At 38.8% G+C, this 25678-nt stretch overlaps 1 protein-coding gene across 4 annotated transcripts in view; it reads right to left on the bottom strand.

Annotated features, from left to right (window-relative positions):
- The window catches only part of TMEM108 (transmembrane protein 108), a 246634-nt gene that overhangs the window by 155364 nt on the left and 65592 nt on the right, over window positions 1-25678 (bottom strand). For 2 of the 4 annotated variants that reach the window (XM_053965411.1, XM_053965426.1), the window contains exons 1-2: window positions 9139-9209; window positions 1361-1491 (exon numbers count right to left, since the gene is read on the bottom strand). The gene's annotated coding sequence lies outside the window, so the exon portion shown is untranslated. Of the gene's footprint in view, window positions 1-1360; window positions 1492-9138; window positions 9210-25678 lie in introns of those variants that run through there. The other 2 variants (XM_053965425.1, XM_053965420.1) reach the window with 1 other exon arrangement.

The following is a 25678-nucleotide window of genomic DNA, read 5'->3' as shown; positions in this document are numbered from 1 at the left end:
TTTGAATGTGTTTTTCCTTTTAAGTTGTATCTGCTATTGCTTATCTTTGCATTTTCTGAATACTTTATACATGTCATTCCTGTTATTTCAGTATGCAAGGGAGCCCCCCCACTCCCCATATCTACAGGATGCAGTGCCACAGTCTGTTACATTTCCCACCTAAGGATCTCTTCAATTTAGTTCTTCCACAAAAGAAGGAGACTGGTTATCTCACACGTGTGGAAATGGCAGACTGATAACACTGGTGGTCATATTTCCATACAGAATAGAAGCAGTGGCAGAGCACTGCACAGGATTGTTCCCTTATCATTTAACACTGGCTGGGGAAAATGGAGAAATTAAGTGTTGCACTGACTTGAGCTGATAGTCCTCTCTTCAGCCTCTCCAGGTGAAAGCAGAGCCCAGTTGCAGCTGCCTATTTTTCCAATTGCTCAGCTGACTGATTTGAGCTCTTGAGTAACACAGAGCTGGTATGGTTTTGCATTTGCTTTGTAGCAAACTTATTTTGATCCAAATTGTTAAAATATGAAGTCCCACATAGCCACTCCCCAAGATACGCAGAACTACATCATCTCAAAAATGAGAAATTTTACTTTAAAACAAGTTCAGTTCATGTATTTCTTAAGTGTTTCTACCAGTTTCAAGTAACTTTTTGAAAATCTGCATTTTGTACCTTCCCTGAAAACAACTCAGTAAAGGAAACATTCAGAGTAAGAGAGAGTGTATCTGGGCATCAGTCAAAAGATGCCCAGCAAATCTATCAAGCTCTCCACCACCTTCAGCTTAGACCAGTAAGTAATTATTTTTACTGGTAGGGAAAAAAAAAAAAAAAAAAAGGATAATCAAGCAGTTTTGTAAACAAACCATATAACAATCCTGAAAGTGAAACACTAAGACTGTACAAAGAAAATGGCACAACTTGCATCTCCAGTCAGAGACATTTTATGGCATCCAGTTTAGAGACTTTTTCTCCTGATTAGCTGCTACACTACGTACAGGTTTTAAGTCTACTTCAATCTACAGCAATTAATAAGCACATAAAAAAGATGCCTTAGGTGAGCAGGAAGGTCTTCTATTAGCACATGCTAAAAATAGACAACCTATAGAGCTATCTGAACAGATACTTCATATAATAAAACTTTGAATTTTGCAGGCTCCAAGGATCCAAATTTATCATTGGTTTTTGAAACTTTAGACTTTTTTGGGTCTGCACATCATCCATTTATGTTATTAATAATTGGCCACACTTATTAGCAGTCTTTGGAGAGCACCTCCACTACCATCTTGGGCAGCGCCACAAAAGTGAGCTGCACCACACTGAAGAGACACAAACCAGCAGAGAAATCCATTTGTGCCTTACCTTGTAAGGGGAAGAGCAGATGCCTTCAAACATATCTATATCCATACAGTCCATTGGTTCAGATCTTCCTGGTAATCAAAACTCTTCCAGCTTCTTGCTTTCTTATTTTTTAATCTGCCAGCTGGTGCAACCTGTAAATTTACAGAAGTGGGTGTGTTATTCCAAGATGTTTATTCATCTCATTTTATAAGGCATTCAATTTAAATACATATGGCTCTGTGCCATGTGGCTCCTATTGCTCTCCAGAGCTTTCAGTGTAATGGATTACAGACCACATTGTTTCTGTAGGTTATTGATTTTTGGGTGTATAAGAAGAAGACTCTTTAGGATTTCTTTGCAGACTCAGACTTTCCAGACTGTCATATTCCATATGTGTGTATCCTACAGATTTCACAACATGCTCCTAATTTTATGAAATTCCGACACTTAACAAAAAACATTACACAATTTGTATCTCTGAATTCTCAATTTCTTTGTTAATTTATCTGTTAAAGGTTGATTCTTGTGGAAAGAGACTAAATTCAATTTAAATACTAGTTTCAGAGTAAGAATGCTACTAATCCGAGAAACTGGAGGTTGACAGAGTGGCCGAGATTTATATTCAGCAATCAAGGTAATAAAAAAGAAAAACCTCCCAAAAAGTGACCCTGGCCACTCACTGTTCAGTGGTTTTCAGGAAGAAAATTAATTAGTGGGACAGTAGGAAAATTCTGTCAGAGATTTTTTTTAACTATTCAGTGCATCACAGTGAGATTCCTCAAATGTATACAGAGCTGCAGTGCCTTTCAGGTGTCTAAATTTGGTCAACCGAATCAAAAGGACCTCTGAAAACCAAGCAACAAGTTCTCTGCTTATACAGTTTTCCTCTGTGAAAGCTATGAGGGAGTCACTTATTGTGCTTGACTCCCCACAGCAGATCATTCAGCATATAGAATGTTACCTCTGTTACCTGACACTCCTCCCCGATATCTTGATCCCTATATCCAGGATCCACAAGCAGAACACATTTTCATGGTGGATTTTACAAAAAACATACTGCAGTTTTCATGAAAGTTCAATTAAACAACAGAGTATAATTATCTGTTTACTGGCAGACAGGCAGCCCGTGTTACTTCAAGAGCTGCTTTGCTGGGCTGTATTCAACTACTCAAACAACTGTTTCATTATGAGATTTCACCAGACACCCCTGGCTCCAGCACCATGGCACAGAAAATGGGATGCATATTTGCTGCTTTCCACATTTTTGGCTCCTGCTGCCTCAAAGCCATCCCTGCTCTCCACAGAAATTGTTTATGAGTATTTGAAAGGTTAGTATAGCTTTGTGTATATGTAGTTTGTAGTATATACATCCTCTGTAGGTTACTCTCCCCCTCCCTTTTTTATTATGGCAAATTGAAAATTAATTCACTTCAGTCAGAATGTCTCAAAACCCTAAGTGTTGACACTTTATACTATATGAACTACTTGTAGCCTTACATCCTGATGTAAATTCTCACCACAAAAGGTGGCACACAAAGCCGCACCATCACTGCATGTCACACACTGATGGCACATGTTACATCTGGTTTGATTGCTATTCAAACCTGAAACTCTTGATGCAGCCAGAAAAAGCCTTGATCCTGGGATGTGTTTTAAGAGATCTGTGCCTCTGCCTTGATGCAGACAGATCTCAGATCTGAAAGGTCACACACAATTACCCAAGAAGCCTTGATTTTGAAACTCCGAAAAATAACAATATTACGTAGGCTCTCCTTTTACTCCCAACAAGTTTCAGGACTTGGTTTCTGTGAAGTAAAAATTTGTTCTTCAGGAGTACTGGATAAAATGACAGTCATGACCTAACATGGGGAAAAAATACAACACACACTCTCACAAATTAAGCACCACAATGCAAACTGCTAGGGAAAAACCTGAAAATGCCACACTATGCAGGTTATCTGAACATTTGCAGGCTATATTTGTATTCAACTCATGGTTTTGGACCTCTCTAATTAGAAGAAATACACCTTCTTCATGACAGTGGAGCATGTGGAGACTGGCATGAGGAAGCAGCTTGCATTGCAATTCCACTATATATTACAATTGCTGCACCACGCTTGTGCTGGGATTTTCGCATAATACTGTGTTACTCTTTCAGAATACAAATCCAACATAATGTCAAATACAATATAAGTAAATACTTGTACTTTATACTTACACTTTATACTTTACTTCACATAAGTAAATCTGGTCTTAGCACATGAAACCCTCCTGCCATCTCAGACCTGTTGGATGGACCAGGGCCTGTAGGTCAGGAGAGGCAGCCAGCAAGTCTTTCTGTGATCAGCCTTTATTTCCCTGTAACACCAAGGAGTCCTAAAGCAAGCAGGTGAGTGGCTGCTGTCCTTTGAATGGTGGGTCAAAGAGGAGCTTCACTGAAACATGGACTAGGACCACTCAACTTGGCAGAAAGAGGCAGCAGGTCAAGAAAAGGGACATCTGAGACACAGGCCTTGGCATGTGCCTGGATGAAAGTAAAGAGAATTTTGATGGCATTGTTCTAACACCTTACCATGGATCACACCTCTGGTGACTTTGAAAAGGAAAACCATATTTTTTGTTTCTAGGGTGACTTTCAATCTTCTGGAAGAAAAAAAACAAAAGTACAAAGGGTGGACAGATACTGCTCCATTGACTTTGAGTGACCTATTTACAGTGGATGTGCATAGGAACTAATGATAAGTCCAAGCTGCAACTACTTCTGAGCTAGGAAAGACTCCCAGTATGCCTGTGTGATTTCCAAACACCAAGGAATTCTATGCTCCAGTGTACATGTGTTATGAAATGCCAGAATCAACTTTATTGCACAACCTCCATTTTACAACCACCATAAAGGACTCCTAAATGCAGTCCTGCACCATATACTCTAGAGGACTACCACTGCATTAAAATATGAATGCCAGTGATCCTTTAAGTGACCACAGAAGGCTTCTCTCACCCATGTCTTCCGTAACTAATATATTGTACTGGTGGCTTGTAATAAAACTATTGTTGTTCCTTTAGGCATCATGATGTTTTATGGAAAGACCATTCCTGGAAAAGTCTGCCTTAATAGCCTTGATAAGGCAAAGTGAGCTGCCCAGACAAACCCTTTATTAAGTCACACCAAAACTGCCTGAATTTATGCCATTGCAAAAAGGCTATTGGAAATTCCGGCAGCATATGTACCAACCTCAGAGAAAAAACTCACACATCCTTGTTGATTCATACTAATGTCATTGTTTACTACTGTCATTACAGGATGCATTAAATCCTGTTTCAATTACCAGGCATAAAAGCACTTGTGGATTGACATGTGGTCTTCCCTCAATAACACCATAATGGGGCTGAGGTAAACCAGCCTGCTGCAACCGGCATAATGTCTCCAGATGCCTGCATTCCTCTGCGCGCTCCCACTCAGCTCCCTACTCTTTTCCCTTTGTCATTTTCTCTTTTTCCCACCTTTCTGTTTAGCCTTTCCTCTCCGTTTGTGCTAGCAGAGGTTGGAGAGCAACTGGCTAGCAAAATGGATTTGCAGAGCAAGACCTGGGACTCTCAGTGGACAAGCTGACCACAGACAAGGAGCACGCCCATGTGACAAAGAAGGGACAGCAAAGAAAAGGAAGCCAAGCTCTCCTCAGGGGCCCGCTGAAAGAACACAACTGAAAACACAAGCAATTGCATTTTAACAGAAGAAAACTCTCACTGTGAGGTTGGTCCAACACACATACGGGTGACCCAAAGAGGCAGTGAAGTCTCCAACCCCAGACTGGAAACATTCAAAACTCAGCTGCACACAGTCCTGCTCTAGATGTTTTGAGCAAAGGGTTGGCTACACAACCTCCAGAGGTCCCTGGAACCTTAGCAGATATACAACCCTGTAAATAGAGCCCTGTTCCCAAATTTACTTAACTTTTTTTTTTTTTTTTTTTTTTTTTTTAATAGGTTCACCATAGTATGTTACTGACCTGGCCAAATTAAGAAGTTGATCTTGAACAGTGGTACAAGAATTTCAGTTGAGGTCTCCACATTTCACAGATGGAATGGACTGATGCAAAAATGACTTTGAAAATGTACCCAGATGTTAGAGATGCTTATTACTCTAAGAATCATGCGGCTTCTTTTATGCTTCTCTTCGGAGAAAAGCTCCAGTGGTCACTGCTGCCTGCAGCAAGATCAGTACTCCTACTTTCAGCATTTAATGCATTAGCCACTTGTAAAATTACATTTATGTCTTGCCCTTTATATCAAGCTCCCAAATGGTGACTGTCAAGGCAATTTTTAGCAAATCTTTCCCTCAGTCTCTCAGCCCACTGAATAAGACCTGCTTTTCTGATGCAGAAGAATGAAGAGAAAGCATAGCAAATCCATTGCCATAATAAAGAACAAGTTGGACCCTTACCCAGCTCCAGAGAGTTTTTCAAAGGAAAACTGGCAAGCATGCCAGCTCATACACATCTTTCAGGGAATGCTATCAGCAAACCAAAGGTCACAATGAGTGTTTTACCTATGGATTACATATACCACCATCAGTGTTCTTGCCCAAAGAGGTGGCTACGTATTCTGCATAATTCATTTCCTCCATCAGCCAGAAGCAAGAGATAGGTCATTCTTTCCTACACCCATCACTCCTTATTTCAACAGTTACCACACTCCTGTTACTAATGATCTATTGGTAACACCTCTGACCTCACCATTCTGAGTCCTAGTATTTTAAACTCAAGGTCTGAAAAACTTAATTTATAACAGACTACAAAGCAGATCCAAAGTTATAACCTGGGCTCACTCCTGTTTCTTTTTAAGAATAACTCAGTCTTCAGTCAGACAAGAGATTTGACAATGAATCTTTCTCTTTATGGATGTTAAGTTAAAAACTTAACAGAGATTTTCATTCTTCCTATTTTGTATATTTACTGTGGCCAGCACATGCCTCCAGATGAGTCAGTCATAGTTACCCCACAGTAACTGTGCCTAATGGTTTCCTTGAAATAGTTCAGGGAATAACAAGATTTTTGGTTCACTTTAATTTCTACTGATTTTGAGCTTTAAATATCTTCAGTATCATAGTCATAAAATTGCTTCCTATCACTCAAAGAAGATCTGTCATAGATACCATATTGTCTTTAGTTGTGTTCCGCAACACAGCTGAGTTTTGGATGCAAAAACTTAGTACCTATTCATAAAAAATCATAGGTTATTTATTAATTAATTTAGTTGTTTAGTAAGCACAGCCAGGCATACCAGTTCATATTTTGCTCAAGCAAGGATGTCATGGAACAAGTCAGGGAAAGTTTTCTACACATATCCACTAACTCTGACAAGAATAGATAATTTGCAAACACATCCACTAGAATTTATTCAATTAATTGCCCCTATTTACTTGGCAATTGAATAATCCAATTTATAGCATGACCAAAACTTCTGGTCTACCTATATAATCCAATGAGCTAGACTGGAGCATGTGTTGTTTGGTTTTCATTGATGCAACTGAGGTCTGTTGCATGGCCACCAAGAGGTTCAGTTTAGCTCAACTCTTGCTTTGGGGGAGCTGCAGGCTATGAAGAAATGTAATCTGTGCTGATTCAGCTTATCTGCTAAGGCAAAACTCAGCCCTGGCAAGACCTCCAGTGGAAGACAGCACCAGCAGAGATGCTACAGCATAAGCACTTAGGAATATTGCCTGCTCTTGCCAGGAAAGGAAAAATTGCCCAGTGTTTTCAAACTTTTAAAGGCAGTGACAACACATAAAATCTCTTTAATGTATGCACAATATTGCAGATATGTCAGCAGTATATTGACACATACATTTTATTAGCAGAAATAAAAGATTTTGTCAATAATAGTCTTGTGTTTTGTTTTATTCTGCATTAGGCTGTTGTAACTGCAGATCTTGGGTGCAATCGCATAATTGAATCTCTACCATTGTAACACCTATAATTGGCTTCCCTCTTTCTTTAATCTCTCCAGTGGAAAGACAAAAGTTCAAACTATTCCATACCTGGCATTAGTCTAGAGAACATCAGTGTACAAGGGTAGATCAAATTCCATCAGTTCTAATAGGATTAAAGGTGTTTCTGCAGTTTTCAAATCCTCAGAAGTAGCACATTTTTTTTAAAGGAATAACTGGTGTTCACACAGTTGATTAGCACGGTCCACCACAATCAGAATAGCTGGTAAGAAATTTAGCAGAATAATTTCACTACAGCTGCAGGAAATATTACTTTATTATTCCGACTTACAGTAAGTCTGACATAAATTAGAGGGGAATAAGTCACTCTGGGACAACATCATAGTGGGCAAGAGCCTAGCTTACATGTGTAGTTTTAGGTCTATGTCTAGTTAAGTTTATAAGTCTCTAGAATATCTTCAGATACAGGATACTTTTACTATCCTATTATCTATTCCTACAAATTATCTGGTTAAAATCACTCTGCAAACATCAGAGCACACTCTGATGAACTTAACATATATTTGAACAGTTGCATCTGCCTTCCAGGGATAGTGATGCAAAGCATTAGTAGAAAATGTTTCTTAAATTCTTTTTCTTTTGAATTGCATTCCTTAATCTAGTGATTTGCACACTTTCCCCTCTCCCCCCACCCCCCCCCAAAAATAAAGGCCAGGTGTAAAATGATACCCTCATTCATCAAAAGCACATTCTCATTGCTGATTTACCTTCCCAGGCATTCAAAGGGTCATTTTTAAACATAAAATTGTCAATAGGATAAAGATGAACTGAGTCTACTTGCTTTAATTAGCGGCTTTTTCGACAGCAGCCTCTTTATATAAAGGACTCCCTCCACAGACCTTGAACGCCTGACTGCTTTCTGCAGTTAAGAGAGGTGAATTTTCTCTGATACAGTATATATTTTGTAGTACTGTTGCACAAGCATGGCCATTTATTCATAGCACAGTTCAATTTCCTTCTCAATTTTTCCTGTCTAAGTCTGTTCAATCCTTAATTACTTATCCATAGTTGTTTTATCTCTGTTACAACCATCTATGCAATCTGTGCTTTAAAATATTTTACTGAAACAGTCGTCTGGCCCCTCCTACTATATGAGATAAATATATGAAGGCTATCTCTAGTAAACTGCCTATCACTACTACAACAGGCTTTTTCTGTGGTCACACTTCTAGACATCTTTAAAAAAGGATGCCGTCTTTGATGCAGTGTTCTACTTTAAATATAACATGCAAGCCACAGGCTCATAGTTCATTTTGATATGGAGCAGTCTCGTGCCTTTGGCTGAATATTACCAATACACATCTCTGCAAACTGGTCGTGACAAGCATCTGGTCGTTCTTGCTTGAAAAACAAAAAAACAAAATAATCCTGCCTTCTACCCGAGATATGATGCTTTTCATGCAATGATAGGTACTAATGTCACCTTCCCTCGCAGCTCCCACCCATTCGAAAAGAGTGGGGATAATCCACACGCTATTTTCACTACGTACCTACCCCTGAAACTGCTTATTCACATAGAACCGAGCCCACTACGCCGCAGAAGAACAGTTACAACGCAATGCTCCTTAAACTATCGGCGCAAACCACCAGGCTGCCGCCACTTTAGATCATCTCTCGTGAAGCAAGAATGAGAAGACAAACCGAGAAGCGAACGCGTCTCACAAGCGGAGCCCCATCCCTCTCGCACCCCTGACTCCGGAGCTGGTGCCGCCGAACCGAACCGCGCAGCCCCTTCCCCGGCGGCGGAGCCCCGGCGAGCAGGAGCCGGCTGCCGCTGCCCGCTGCCGCTCACCTTCCCTTGCGCCGCGGAGCGAGCGGCGCTGCTGCTGCTGCCGGGCACCCTCCGCCGCCCGCTGCTGCTGCCGCTGCTGCTGCTGCTGCTGCTGCTGCTGGCCCGGCGGCGGGCGGGGCTCCGCCGGCCCGGCCTCCCCGGGAAGGGTCCCTGGCTGCGGCAGGGCGGGGGAGGCGGCGGCCCCGCCGCGGGGGCGCGGAGCGGCGGCGGGCGAGGCGCGGGCGGCGAATGTAAATGAGGAGCCGCGGCTGCGGCAGCGGCTGTCAGGGATGAGGGGCAGGGTCTTACCGGGGCTGGGAGGGGGGGTTAGCCGTGATTGCGCCGAGAGGGAAGCCCGGGGTTTAGGAGGGCCGGGCTGGAGAGGTTAAATGTACGGCAGAAGCTGTTGGCAGGAATACGGTGTTACGGTGAAATTACAGGTGGCTGCCACAGCGCTTCGCTCCACACGGTCCCTTCCGCTGCGAGCAGTGGGTTGTTTGACATTCTGGCAGTGTTTTACCACTCATTTACATCGGGGCTCGTGTGCTGTCAGGGCAACTCTCACAGGTTTGAGCCTGGCTGGAAGAGACCTCCAGAGGAAATTTGCTACTGATGAGTTAGGATTTATTCCGTAGGCAACGGAACGTTTGTAGGGACGTTGGTGTGGCTGCTCCAAGAGAACCTGAGCCTCGGAAGTGCAGATCTAGAAACAGTGGCAGCTCCCAGCCCAGGTCTGTTCCAGTTCAATGTCTCACCCAAAGCACTGCTGCTTCCTGAAAATTTTAAGCCGTCCTTCCTCTCCTCTCATTAGCCACAATCATTATTGGTTGGTATTGTTCTATATTAACCAATACAGGGGAAACCCTACCTTTTTTGGTTAGCTCTTTTTGCCCTAGATTTGCTATTGCTATATAATTATTATTAGCCAATACAAACCTGCTACATCTGTCTTGTGATAATGTAGGCTATCTTACTTTTTATTTCTTATTGCTTCAGAGGAAATGTTGAGTGTGTCAGGAATTTAGGACTTAAGAGTGCAAAGTAGTATACAGAACTTCTGGTATATAGGACAATTACAGAATGGTTTGGGTTGGAAAGGACCTTTAAAGGTCGTTTAGTCCAACCTCCGTGCAATGAACAGGGACAACTTCAAATAGATCAGGTTGTTCCAAGCTCTGTCCAACCCAACCTTGAATGTTACCAGGAATGGGATGTCCAGCACCTCTCTGGGGAACCTGTGTCAGTGTTTTGCCACCCTCTGAACCTACCCTTTTTTAGATTAAAACCACTACACCTTATCCTATCACAACCGGCCCGATTAAAAACTTTGTTCTTATCTTTCTTATAAGCCCCCTTTTAGACACTGAAAGGCCAAAACAAGATCTCCCCATCTGCCTGATTGCTCAGCACTTCATTCAACAGACTTTACAATCTTTGCTGACTTCCTTCCAATTAAAGAAAGAGTTGCTGCTGGTGAATTATCACCAACATTGAAACTATGGATTATTCAGTGAGATTTTACTTTGTCAGTGCAAAACCAACCACTGCTGTGTTTTCTGGCTTTCCTTTCTTATTTCTTCTTTTGCCCAATATTTCCTTCAAGTTGCTGCATGAATGGCTGAGTCCATGTCATACACCAACAACTAACAACATCTGCAGTTAGTTGTTTTCAATCACAGTACAAATATTAAATAACTAGGCTAAATATGCTAATGAAATTGTAATAGCAGAGTAACCTCTTACTGACTAGGGAGTGTAAGATTTTCACCTTCCTGTATGATGAGCAAATAGATATGAGGAGAGTTTCCAAGGCTGGAAGCCTCAATTACATCTGCCAGTCTGTGGATACTCTGGTTCATAGTCAAAGAGAGGAGCATCAGTCTGCCTAATCTCCCTGCTGCCTTATACAGTATAAAGTAACAGCCTGAAATTAAATAGACCCCTTTGCTGCACACAGAGGGGGTTTGTTTGGCAGAATGTCCATCAACTCTGCCAAACTTTAAAAATATTTTTTTTTCTGTAAAAGCTTTTTCTTCCATAGTTGCTTAGGATGAGTTTTTTCCTTTCAGGAGGAAATTTCAGCTGCTAAGAAAACATTATCCCAGGGTTCATGCAAACCACATATGGAAACCATGTTTCAGAGAAATCACTTGTCTGCCTATGTTTTTACAGACTGAGCTTAACCATTTTAAGGCAGTTTATTTAACTAGCCAGCAATAGATATTTACAGGTTAAAAGATGTTTTCTGAAGAAGACTAAAGTTCAGCCACTTCAGAGTTTGATGCTTTGAAGAGAGGTTATGGCTTGTCTCAAAAGCCAGCAAGCTTGGCTCTTTAAGGCACTATAATTCATAAGTAATTATAAAGGACAAACGAAAAAGATTGGAGGTTCTTTCTCACTGGAACAAAATTATTTTTGATGTTATATCTATAGGTATAAGAAATCTTCAAAATCTCTTGGGACTGGTAGAAACACGTCATTATTAATCTTCTACCTAATGAAAATGTTTAAAAAAGGAGTGTCAAACCAAAATGAATGTAAATCTTTAGTACATAGAGAATCCAAATTGAACTGGTTTAGATATAAAGTAAAATTTATCTTTGCAAAATGAATGGAAGTTGTAAAATGGTATGAACAAGGTCTATACATCAATTCTTTGTCCTTGAAGGATTCCTTAGCACTCAGGAGAACTGAAGCCTGATAGATGCCCATCAGCTTCAAAGGAACAGGATGAGGTGCACAAGCAACACTGAACTGTCAACTCTCAGAACTACTGTCACAAGGAGCCCCAGAGGAGTCCTCTGACCTTATCCATTTCTTCTCTCTGTAGGTCAGTCACATGGTGGGTAACCAACACCTAGCAGGAGCTGAGAGATTTGCAGTTTTTAAAAATTAATCAGTGTGTAACTGAAAGGAAAAACTATACACAACTTATTACACAGTATTTTTCCACCCCCTTCTTATTCTAGAAGGGCTATAATTATTCCCAGTTGTAGAAGCTGTACAGTAGTAATCCTCCTCCTACATGCTTCATTTACAACTTGAGAGCTAACAGCATAATACATTTTTAATAAATTATACTAAAATATTGTGGCACTGCTCTAAAAATAAAACCTGGAGATGAGCTGTTAAGAATATGATCCTTAAATGCATAAAACTATCCCTGAAATATGCAGGATTTTTTACAAAAATGTCTTGACTTATAAACATCTGTGATCATAAATACTTCTGAGAAAAGCACTGGCAGCGAATCTGTAGTATTTGAGTCACTTTTTTAAAGGAGAAAGCTTTTTCCTTTTTACTATTAATCTCTTTTCCTTTCATCTCAAATTTAATTCATCTCTAGGTCTTTACAAAGTCATGAAATTATGCATGTGCTAAGAATGATGAGTTAGAATGAAAGAAGGAAGGACCTCACAAAGATTAGATAAAAGTAATGATAAAAATACTGGAAAGAGTAAGGAAAATATTAGAGTTTCATTCATTCAGGACCACAACATTGGCCTGAACCATTTTAGCAAGTTTTAAAAAGAATGTTTCTAATTTTGCATCCACTGGATTAATTTTGATTGTGAATCCAGATAACAGCAGGCAGTGGAGTTTTCTTTTACTACTGTAATTTTGTATTTATGCTTATGCTTAACATTGGGTCCCCGAATCCATGGTAAAATATTTAATTACATAGTCTGGTTTTTAGGCATCCTAAATGTCTACCTGCCTATAGAAGCCATAAATACCTAGCAGCTCTAGGACTGAGCACTGTTTTATTAAAGGTTTATACAAGGTCCTGGAAATCCAAGGTTAAGCCTACAGACTTCAAAACCCTTAAATTTCGTATCTGGGGTTTTCTATCCTCTTTTGTTTCTCAGAAGCATCTCATAGTTCCCCAGAATTTGTAAAGAGAAAGGAAAGGACTGAAGAAGGAAAAGTTGATCAGCTATGAATGCCAGTCATTTACACATAAGGCATTCTCATTCTCATTGAATGGTTTTAGGAAAGTGCTCTGAGATTTTGTTTTTATGCATATTGATTAAGATGGGCTCTCAAAAAGGCAGGTGTTACTAGGGGAAAGTTGTTCTTGTGCTCATTGCATGAACATAACAGAAGTCTCCAAGCAGGTTAATTAAGCAAGATGGAAAAGAAGCAATATATTAAAAATACAAAATCTTCAACAAAAAAAAAAAAAAAAAAACAAAAAAAAAAAAAAAACACACACACAAAACCAAAAAACCCCTCCTAATGCTTTAAAAGTTCTTCTAGAGGGAAGGAAAAGCCTTAGGGTTTATAGGAGAATTCAAAAGGCTTTGAGAGTACTTTTCATTGGGTAGGATTGTAGCTGTTCAGGGATTTTGCAGAAAAGCATGGAGTATACCACTGAAAAGAGTAAACTAAAATATAACATTTTCAAAGCTTGCTACAATTACTTTAGAACTGTATCTAAATATTACATATCAGGCTTTGGAATTGGGATGCTTCTCTGATAGATGTGCTGAATACACTATTCAAAACCAGACGTGTTGAGGATGTGTGTATACTTCACCCATACCTTAATGAAACACGTATCATTAAGGAAGAGCACTAGTAGCTGAAAGTAAACTTAGGATTATTTGGTTTTTTGGTTCAGAGCAAAGAGAGTAATTCTCAAAGAGAAAATAAATTTTTAAAAAATGTCAACAAAAAAAACTAGTTTAAAGTAGCCCTCACCCATAAAGAATTCCTAGTACTGCTTGAGTTATCACTACTGTGGGAGCTGTGTTCCTGGAAGGTCACCACATCACACCAGAGCAGTGGAGGCTTAAGTTCCATTTTACCATGTGTCTATCAAAGCCAGTATTAACAACAGTGGCACAGCAGGGAAGAAGCTGAGGCAATCTGGACAGCAGATGACCGATAAGACTTCCCCTCACAGCATACCTAAGTTTCTTCAATAAGCCACACGTGTCCCATAAACTCCAGAGAGTTGTTGCTGTTGCTGACTTTCCCTTCGTTTCAGGTGTTTCCCTAGTTTATTTCTGTATGGTCAACAGAAACGTTCCACCACCAACTTTAAGCTGGGGTGTGATATGTCCTTTCCAGCAAAGACCTCAGGTGATGTACATCTCATGGAAACTTAGTGTGGAAATTAAAGTATTCTTTTTATGCCCAGCTCTTAGAAGGAGAAAAAAATATATATAATTTTAATGGTGCAAGTAAAAGGCTAAATAAAACTAAAAGTAACTGCAGGAAAAGATGAAAGAATATGAAAATTAAAAAAAAATCTAAGATTATTTTCCTATCTGTTGCAAAATGCTCTTAACTAAGTACTTAATCCTGCTGTTGAGTTTTAATAAACTGGTATTAAGGACGGTGCTATTGTGTCAGCATTGTGATAAAAAAAAATTCAGGTGGCCTTTCTAGACATCATCACCAAAACACCAAAAAGATAAGGCTTGCTATTTTCTTAATGAACAGCAAATAAGATACAAACTTCTTGTGTATTTAGAACCTCCCTCCTGTTCAGAAACTAAATTCATTGCTTCATTATAATTAGGAACTTTACAGATTTCTTTATGGCTGCTAATTACTTTTTAATCTCCCTGGCAATTAATAGATTTTCTAAACTTAATTGATTTCACTTACAAGGACTAACAGATTATCCAAGATTGTGCTCACCATCTGTCATGTAAACACAGGTAAAGTAACATTTTCCTTGCTTTTTCTTCCTAAATGGCATCTCTTTTACTTTGGAGTTGTTGTGTCCAGATTTATAGTATCACCAGCAGTTTTTGGTTGGATGCATCTATTTGTAAAATAACTTTCGAGAAGCAGAAATTATATATACAGTGAGGACTTTCAATAAGTTGCAAAGGGTTCTATTAAGCTAAAAGTTCCCCTGAAAAGACAGTGCAGTTCTTATTCCTAAATGTAAAAATCTCTAAAGCTGCAATCACGTTCCAATTAGCAAGGTGTTGGATTAATTCATTATTACAGTTCTCCAAATTGAGAAGACTAAAATAAGATGAGCTATTTGTCTTCTTCTGACATTTTTCTGTGCATTCAAGGAGAGAAGGACTGGATAAGGAACAGAAAAGTCATGTTCCCAACCTCAACGATTGGGACACTTTATACTGAAAATTAATTGTCTCATAACTTACAAGTCCAGGAAGTGAGTCTTCAGAAACAGATGTCTGATTAAAATTGTTTGCACTGCCCCTGATCCAATTAGGAAACTATCCCTCTGCCATCATGGCACTGTTATTTCTGTGTTTTATGAAAATATAACCATGTAGAGCCTACTGGATCTCTTCTTTATAGCTGGATGAAAGTATTTGAACTACTGAATTACCAAAAGAGTTTTACAAGTCTTTTTCAGGGGCTATTAATTCAGCCATGTAAATATTAGCATTTTGTAGAGATTTTTAAGTGCATTTGGTCGCAATACTGCTGGATTTTGATTCAGTAGTGCATTAGTTGTCTGATGGTGTGACTCCTTGAAATGCCCCAGTCAGTGCAGCTTTCCAGATGTGTTCCACAACAGCTTCCATGTTCTGACAACAGTATTTTTTATCACTTTTTCGATAAAAAGAAAAATAAGGTATTTTGTCTAAATATGACTTCCAATGAAAGTGTGAAAGTATTTCGGCCAAATAGAAGATATGGCCAAGGTATCTGCCTTTTGTTTATTTTTAAAATAAATGTAGAGCATTGACAAAACAAATAAAATATGGCTGTTTCCTGTGGAAAAGAGTAAAAATATGTATTACATGGAAAACTGGAAGGTGAATTCTGTTCTAGTGTATTGATTTCTTTTGATTGTTTTTATTCAGAGTGTGATATTTTTGTTTACTCGACAGGCAGGAAAAATAAAACCATTTTCAGAGAATGCTCTCCTTTTTTTAGTATATTCCAGGACAAAAAAACCTCATTGTTTTCCACCCACCTTGCCATCCTCCTTTTGCCTATCATTTCTACCATTTGTGCTTTCATCCCTGTCTGCAAAAGGTTCTCAGCCATTTTCACAGGGCCAACCTTCTAAACAATCTCTGCCCATCAGTTTCCTGTGGGTTCAGGTGTTTGACTCTTCCAAAATTTTGAAAAGATGAGTCTGTAGCTTTGCAATAAAAATCTCCAAATTCTATATTTGCCGCATCAGTTCTGATTATATTCTTTGGATATTTATCTCATAATGTGTATGAATTAGCTATATTAATCAACTTTGACATTAATTGTCAGACACAGCACTATGATCAGAGAGATGAGTATTAAAGAGTGCCATTCCCTGGTTTCCTGCTGGGGAGCGTGCTAGGCTCAGGTGATGCACTGTCAGAACATTCCTCAGGGCCTCATAATAACCCTCCCACTGTCAACCAAATGCAGCCGCAAACTTACAGATCTGCAGATGTCTGTCTGTAAGCAGGTCTTTAGTTTGTCAGCAAGCTCAATCACCTTTGAACATCCAATAAAGCAAGAACACCATCCACTTTGTCCAGATTTTAAAGCAATTACAAGTTACTCAGTGCAGGTAGCACAATTGCTGATATTTGCATGGATCATGTAGGGATTTCTTTAGAAAGGAAGGGACAGCAAATGTTCTGACTTCTTACTTATGTTCAGTAAAAGTGAGGGTCCGAAATGCGGGTGAATTTGTTCATAACGTGTCACACTTCAAGATGCTTGGTTGAACATTGGCTGAACATTCTGAAATGAACAGTATCCAATGCATTGGTATGCCAACAGGACAATCCTTGGAAAGAAAATAGGTGTATTTCAGCTGTGAAATTTGTAGTAATTCACCCAGCCCTGTGGTAGCAGTGTAAGGAACCAGGTTGGTAGCTGCTGAGTTAGGATAGTAACAGGGCTTCTTTCACCTGAGGCAACCAGCCCAAGGGGATTTGGGGTCCCTCACTAGGGCTGTTATGCCATACCTTGAATTCACAGAATAGACAGCAAAGTATGTCTGTGAACGTGCATATGTGTGCAGTAGTAAATAAATGTTGTGATTAACAGCTCAATTCCAACACAGAATCCATGTCCTCTTTCATCAGTGTTCCCAAATAAACCACTTTATCAGCATTAGCATCAATCTTTTCAGCTCAAAAGCAAAGGAGTTTACTTAAGCCATTGAAGAGTTTACATTTCTTCCATCTATCCTGTAACTTCCTCACTGTACATGGAAAATGGAGGTTTCCAATCTCTGTGTCCGGTTTTGTTTGTTTAATCCAACTTTGTTATTAATCCTCTAGCAACTCACAGTCCAACACACATCAACCAAGATGATCCTAATGGTTTTACAGGCCCGTGGCCATATTCTGAGACTTTGAAGTTAATAATTTTGCTTGAATAAGGAGTTCCGAAATGTTCAAGCTTTTGGTTAAGAACTGCAGACACAGGAACAAAAAATGCAATGTTCCCTGCATACCCCTTTTTCTCTTGAAGACAAAGTGGAAATATTTGCCTCATTCTTTTCTCTTCCTATGCAAGTATCTACAATTTCACAACATTTACATCATTAAAAATTCTCCTCTAAGGCAAAAGTTGTAGAGCCAACTGAACGGGGCTCATTTTCAAGTCAATGAGTTTCTATTTGAACAGTCAAGTCATACAACTTAAGATAGTGGAATAAGAAAGCAATAATCTAGTAATAATGAAGTGGAAAGAAGTGTGAGTACTTATTAAGCCTTGCTCCCTTAGGACTCAAAATTACGTCCGAGTTTTCAAATGTGCTGAGCTTCAACTAAAGTCATGTGCATGTAATGGAGCAGAGAAAATTGCAACAGATTTACAATATTAACAGTTTACTGAATTTTGCACTTGTGTGAGTAGTACCTCAGTGTATAATTTATTTTTCCTAAGCTGCCCTTCAAAGATAAAATTAATTAGAGAAAATGTAAAGGCAACTCTGTATTCTGTCAAAATTCTGAGTATGTTTCAGTGCTGTGTTTTTTCAATTTGTTTTGTCTTAGAGGAGGACCATGAGTAGTTTTTTCCCATAACAGTTATTGTTGGAATGATGGAAGGAAAAAAAATGAAGAAATGAACAGAATACAAAGGGCATTTGTAAAACTAATAGAATTTTCCCATGGCATTTTAGCGCTCATGCAACACATGTTTGAATTCAAACAAACATTTAAATTTCCTTTCTCTGTCTGAATTTTTTTTTGGGAGACACTGACCACATTTCAGCTTTGATAGAACCATTTTTATCCTAGGCAACTTTAGTTCTGTCTAGTATCCTCGACAGCGTTAATTATTTAGTACCTGTGTCAGACAGCTAAATCTTCAGAGTTATCCTCATTCAATAAGAAATCTCAAGTCAAACTTCAGCCAATCCATAATCAACTTTTTCCAGCTAGTGTTTTTATTTATTTGGTGCCTTTTGATTTATAATGCCATTCAGTATGGCATCTGCCTCATCTCAGCCCTATTCAACCTTCACCAATGTCTTGCTAGGCACTTGTTTATTTATCTCCTCCAGGAAATGCTTTACCTAATGGAGAGTTGTAATTCTCCATTTCTCAAAGAAAGCAGTGAAGGAACCTGTTTTTCTTTGTCAGCTGCATGCATATAGTTATTTACACATATATATTTTTTCATTGCTTAATACAGATTTTTCCAATCACAACAGTTTCTCTGTCTGTCAGGAAACGTTTGAGTTCTTACATTATCTATTTTAATATCAGCTTTGACTCCATCACCATTAAAGCAAACTAGAACTGATTCTTCTTTTTCCTCTTGATTTTTATTTCCTTTCTGTCCTAGGCATGGCAAGAAAGATCATATGGGAAACACAATACACCCAGGCAAAAGAAAATATAGTCTAAAGAGACAAACTTGGTTAAAAGTCAGCCGGAACAACACCAGAAATTATTTTAAAAAAATTGAAAAATGAAATACATAGTCATGGTTTACATAATGCTGACCTAGCAGTATTTTTGTACTTCAATTGCTGCTACGGGCTCTCTCATCCTTTTGCACATTTGCAGTGGCATCACAAGACCTCTGGCAGTGGTACTGTCCAGCTGACGTCAATATAAGCCCTGCTGTTGACTCCAAGGATCAAGAACTTTATTTTAGATGCAAGTCAGGATTTTGCTTTTGAAACAATGTATTTTTTTCTAGCTTCAAAAGTGGTTTTACCTTCTCTTTACCTGTTGCTTTCTTCCTATCTTGTTCAGTTGAATGACTAAAAATAATTACCAGGTTATAAATAACTAATGTCCTTGAATACAAGGGGAAATGAAAAGAAAATGGAGACGTCTTTTGCATTAGTTTAAAACCTGTTCAGGATAATCTCCTCTGGGGTGTAATTGGTCAACTTTGTGACTGAAGGTTAGGAAAGACATAGGAATTAAAAGCAAGGGAAATAACCTACATCTCACTTTGAAATGAAATCTGTTTGCCTGACACAAACAGTCTTGGTTAATAACTTTATAGCAGACATACAAATAGTAAGGGGATATTTTTGTCCATAATGCAAAAAAATTAAAGAGAACTTAGCAATGAAGGTCTAAGGAACTACTAAAAATAGCAGAAAACTGCGCCAGTCAGTCATGGGACCAACAAAAGTGCTAAATGTTGTACAGAAGGAGTAAGAAATAATTTCTTTAGAAGATGCAAATTCCCAAATGTTTTGCAGGGCATCAGACTTTTTTTTGTCTGGAAGGACATTATATCTTTGCAAAAAAAAACCCTTTGTGTTTGGTACTGGCTTTGAAGTAGGCAGTTTCCTCTTGCAGAATTAATTTTTCTTGCATTTTGCTTAAAATGAAATTTTACATTCAAGAATGTTTTCTAAAGCAGCAAATGATTGTGAAATATAAAGGACATGAATCTTTGTGTATAGCAAATTTTAATGAAAAAGAAGTTGCTTAAGAAAACACACCTAGGGTATGGTCTAGCAATGAATATTCATTTTCATCAAACACCCTTGATTACAAAAGAAAATAGATAAGACACAAGTAATACTAAGTTTCCTCGTCTCATCACCACTCTTTTTAGCAACTGGGATGATTCAAGGGGATGACCTGGGAGTGATTTCCTGTTCAGCAAGCTACAGTGCCTGCTGGAAGAAGGATTCTGCTTCTTCATAGTGAAAGAGCTGCTCAAGTTCACTAAAATATAAATGAGTATACTTGTAATTTTCTACGCACTACTCTTGTTTGAATGGAAAACGTGAGGGAAGACACAATTGAAAAATAGACCTAAGTTTGTTCAAAATTTTGGAATCAGATTTTGGAATCAGAATTTTGGAAACAGATTTACAAATTTGATATGAATGAAGGTAAATTTTGAAGGTTGTGTGTGGTACAGTAAGACAACATGGGAGAGTCTAGAAGCTCAGTTTCTGTTTGAGGTTCTGCCTAACTGAATGTACAGTAAGTGCCACTGGAAATAGCAGCAACATGCCAATAAGGTGAGGCATTCTTCATGCAGTTCTTCAACAGAAAAGTACAGGTAAGTTACCACTCACTTCACTAGCCAGAAGCAGTACAATTCTATCTCTCTCATTTTAACTTTGTCAGCCTCTATATCCTGGTTGTTAAAACACAATTCTGCCCCTCCATTCTGCCTTATTTACATTGTCTTTTTAAAACTGTTCCTCAGAAATCATTTGCCATGATTCAAATGTTCCTGTGATTTGCTTCTGAGAATGCTGCCTATTTGTCATATCTTTAAAGGGTCTGGAGGAAAATGTTAGTAATAGTATTGAGAAATGGGAATGAGTTATTCTACAAAAAGAATGAATTTTTTTTAAGGGAAATAATTTTCAGGAATTTGTGTTAAGAAGGAAGATAGTCATGTCAGTCATTGCTTGTGATAGTAGTTCTGAATTAATTACTGCATACACAGTGCTATTATCAATTTGCTAGCTATCCAGCATGAAAATAATATAGTGGATTTCAATGCAGAGAATTATGTAATCCTGATTTTAATTTACATAATCCTTTATAAAATTTGAAATCAACTATAATGACCTCCAACTGCACAAAATATTTCAGAGAGAAAGAGGTTGCTATAGTTCAATTCCTAATTTTTTATCCACTTTGCTAAAAATAAAAGATGACGATTCTGACACATTTATTCCCGTTGCAAGTACCCATCTGCAGGTGCTGCTCTACTGAAGAATAGAAAGGCATGGTCCTGGTTCATGCTGCAATGAACATCTGATTGCAGGAAAAATTCCACTAAGTCTGCAGGAGCATGGTTATAAATAGGTTATGCTCAGCATAAGTCAAGCATGCAGATTTTACCCCATAAGGCATAAAAAGAAGTATCGGTTCACTTTATGTTCTCCATCTTTGTTTGGATGACTCACTTCTTAATCCAATACAGGCAGCAAGAAATTAATATTTTTCCCATGCTCTTATTCCTGTCAGTCCCAGTAACAGAGGGCTATGCCTTGTTGTTTCTTTGGATCATTACTGAAATGCATTTATTTATTGCTGTCTCAGGGTTGATGAACAGGTGTGTTCTTAAATCTTCATTTAGTTTTCTGTGAGCCATATGGATGTTTCAGTGCTCGATCCCTCACATCCATTCCTTCATGTCACACAAATTTACCCTGTGCTGACAGGATTGTAGCTCCAGATAAATTACTGTATATGACTTTGCTTTGTTATCAAGTCATGAGTTGAGGAAACTACAATGCATAAAAAACTATTGTTACAGTTCTGGTAAAGCAAGGTTTGTAGGATAGGCACATCCTCTTACTTGTTCAAATGATTCAGTTAGGAAAAATGGACATGTTTCCAGGCACAAGCATCTAGAGCCTAATTGTGTGTCCCAACTGTATCAGCTGGCTTAATGCCATTCTTCATAAGCTTTGTCTCTCTGTCATGCACACACACACACAAACATTACACGCACAGACTACTTATTTGCTCCTTGCACATTAATTTCAAAGGAGGATTTACTGATAAGGCCTAACTTCCAGGTTTTGTCAAGGAAAAGGAGGGGAGGAAAATAGGTAAGAGAAACAGTTAAGAGAGAAGACTGAACTTCCCTGAAACTGAACAATTGTTTTTGTTGCTTATGAAGATTATTATAGAGTAGGTATTGGTGCACACAATTGGCTGCAAATTTCTTTGTGAGATGACTGTGATTGAGGTTCAAATCTGTAGACCTCTGGGCTTCATAAATTTATATCATGCCAGATTTTGAGCTGCTCTGTGCTAATTTACATTCTCTCGGGTTATTCTGTTGTTGAGATGTTTACTGCATTAATTTATTGGTTTGGTGCGACAGCTGGGGAGAAATAAATGGGAAGTGTTGGAAATGTTAAGAAACTAGTCTGGGAAAAGGAAACACCTGAGAGAAGAGGACAAAATCCAAGGTTCTTTCTGACAAAGAAAAGTGTCACATTGGAGAAAGCAGCCAAGAAACAATATATAACTATGCAAAGGCAAAATTCAATGCATTATATCACATCTGAATGAAATCACACAAGTATTTGGGAACACAGAATAAAAATAAGTGCTACAGATGCCCTCTGCAGACATTTCCCCACAGTTTTTTGCCCCTGACTAGGATCTCAAATCCCCATGTATACCAATGTCCCTAGGCTGTCATTCATCTGCCACTTTATCATCAATGGGTAAGATTTGAAACATTTTTTTACTAACTCAAGTAAAAATATACCCTATTTCTGAATGTGACTAGAAAAAAAATCAAGAAATTTGTCTATTATGTCCTTACCCTGACAGTCATCACAAAAGTTGTCACCACTAAAGACCTATTGCTTTTGATAATGATTTTTCTTGGTGAAATCAAGAAATACTTGTCCAGGTAAGTGACAAGACAGTGAAGTGGGGTTTTTTATGTGTCAGTCTGAGGCAGAGTGTGTGCTATATCAATATTATGTCTAGCATGCAGATTAAAGCAGAGGTTCTACTAAAAGAAGAAGAAAATAATTGGTATACAGCAGACTATGATTGACCATTAAGTTGCTGGACTGCTGAACTGGTGATTCCAAAATAGGTCTCAGGCTGATGGTGTTATAGAACAGAAGGAGATACTCATGCAGCTAATGGTAAAAAGAAAACAAACAAACAAAACAAAAAACAACAATGAAAAACCACCGAACAACTTGGCAATTATAATCATAGGATCAGGCAAAATTACCAGCTGGAAAAAGTACTTCAAAGAAAAGTTACTCTGGGCCCTGGGGAAACCAGACTGTCTCAACTGTTGCTGTTCCAAAAGGAAATGGCACATCTGAGAAACTCAATGCTTTTTGTAACCAAGGCTAACATTAGCAGGACTTATACCACACCACAATAATGCAGTGGACAGAGCCAAGATTAAAAGGATATATAAAGCATAATTTACTCAATGGGACAATAGAAAATGCTATTTACTGCTCACATTTCTGACCCTATTATTCATTAGACTAAAACATGGTGGTTTGTTTGAAGTGGACTGAGGGGGAATAAAGGCTTGGACAGATTTCATCAAAATGTAAACTTCCTGTTTCCATACATGCCAGTGTTGCTTTCAGATCACTCCTACAGTTTCTGACCAAAGTCTGAAAGGTGTTTCTTCCTTTGTTTCCAAAGCATACTCAGACTCTGCCTTCCTCCTTTTGCCTAAGATTCTGCTACGTTATTAGAACCCTGTAAGGAAGGGATGGGAGATTTGGGGGTTGGGGTTGATCAGCCTGGAAAATAGAAGGTTCCAGGGTGACCATATTGCATCATTCAGTACCTGAAGGATCTTACAGGAGAGCTGGTGAGAGACTTTTTACACAGGCATGTAGTGATAGGACAAAGGATGTGGCTTCAAACTGAAAGAGAGCAGGATTAAATATTAAGAAGAAATTTGCTGTCTTGGTGGTGAGACACTGGCACAGGTTTCACGGAGAAGATGTGAATGTCCCATCCCTGGGAGTGTTCAAGGCCAGGCTGAATGGGACACTAAGCAACCTGGTCTAGTGAAAGTGTTCCAGCCCATGGTGGGGAGAGTTGGAACTAGATGATCTTTAAGGTCTCTTTCCAACTCAACCCTGCATCTCAACCCAATTTATGATTCCATGATTTTCCATTGCTAAATTTATTTGCTAACTCTATGCATTGGCAACATTTACAAAGTTCTCGATATATCCTTCCCACACAGCTACTTCCTTTCCATGTGTTTCTAACACACAAAGAAAATTAAGAATGAAACCTAATGACACAAAGTTTCAGTATTCTGATATGTTTATTAGAGTGGTCCTACACTGTTGCTTCTATTCTGACCACGAGGAACAGAAATGCTGTTTTTTTCTGTCCATTAGCCCTGTGCTTCTCAGAGCATTCATACTGAGCTGTCTGATCCTCCTCTACTTTGGTTGGCCCATGTAGTGCTTACTGCAGATAAGGAATGACAAAATTGTTCCTAAATGCTATGTCCTCTGCCACACAGCAAAAAGCTCGAGGGGGACTGCTGCTCCTTCATTCTCTAGCTCACTCTCTTGTGGAAAACATGAGGCTATGACTTTTGTTTCCACAAGTCTGGGAGGATCAGGCCAGCACCAGCCTGAAATCACAGGACTGTCAACAGTTACTACACCAAATCAGCACCTACACAGTTCCTCATCACTATGGCAATGGGTGTGATTGCCATCCAGATGATGAAACAAAAGTAATCCTTTTGGCCTTTGCAAATCACTGGAATTCTCAGTTGCTTTCATGAAATTGCTTTCATGTGTGCGAGGGTCCATAGTGACGCAGAGTCCCCAGGCAGGTGCAAAGGAGAGCCCCTCTATAGCAAAACCCAGGCCTTTTTAAGCAGCTAGGACTTCGTATCAGTTACACCATGATGTGAACATGTAATGGTTATTTGACTTGTTTTTCTACCTCTAATTCAGCTGAGTCACTTTCCCATAGTCCTCTTCTACTTAGCAGAAGTAGCAGGCCTGAGCCATGATTTTAAAACGGGTTACAAGGCCCTTATTTTATAAAGTATTTGGCTATATGCAACACTTTCAGTATCATGGAGGTCAGTGATTTGTGCTAAATTTGTGTAGCCATGAAGCTGGAGGCTTTGTGCATTGATAAATGAAATGCTGGATGCTACGTGGCCTAAAAAGTTCAGGAATCCCTTTCCCAGAATCAGACCAATCTGGATAATTCTGTTCTGGAGATTTAAATTGCCTAAAAAATTTAAAATAGTTATTTGGAGTATATTACCACTCTGTCTTCTAAGCCTCCATCTCCTTGGTCTTTCCTATCAAATAGAAGGCCTCATATTTATGTAAGACATTACACACGCATGCTACTATGTGTGTATACCCTTTTGATGTGCTTTGAGGTGAAAAGCAGCATTTTAATGTGAGATTACTATCTCTTCTTCAATAAGGAATCAAAGGGAAAAGGGATCAAAAGGTACTGATTTCATATAAAATCACAATGAAAGGTCTCTGCCTTAATGTTTTGTCTACCAAGTTATTTATAACCTGTAATTATCCCTGCCCTTTCCATGACATAAATAGGTTGCACATGGTAGATCATTAGAGTGATTATTCCGTATTGGTCAAGCCTTAAGGTCCTAATTAGTTCTTAGTACAAGTGAAATGATTAAACTCAGTCACAGATTTATCCTCAAA

The sequence above is a fragment of the Vidua chalybeata genome, chromosome 1, assembly GCF_026979565.1.
Source record: "Vidua chalybeata isolate OUT-0048 chromosome 1, bVidCha1 merged haplotype, whole genome shotgun sequence".
NCBI classification, from domain to species: domain Eukaryota; kingdom Metazoa; phylum Chordata; class Aves; order Passeriformes; family Viduidae; genus Vidua; species Vidua chalybeata.
The sequence above is the reverse complement of the archived record's forward strand: the minus strand, read 5'-3'. Positions and strand labels throughout refer to the sequence as shown.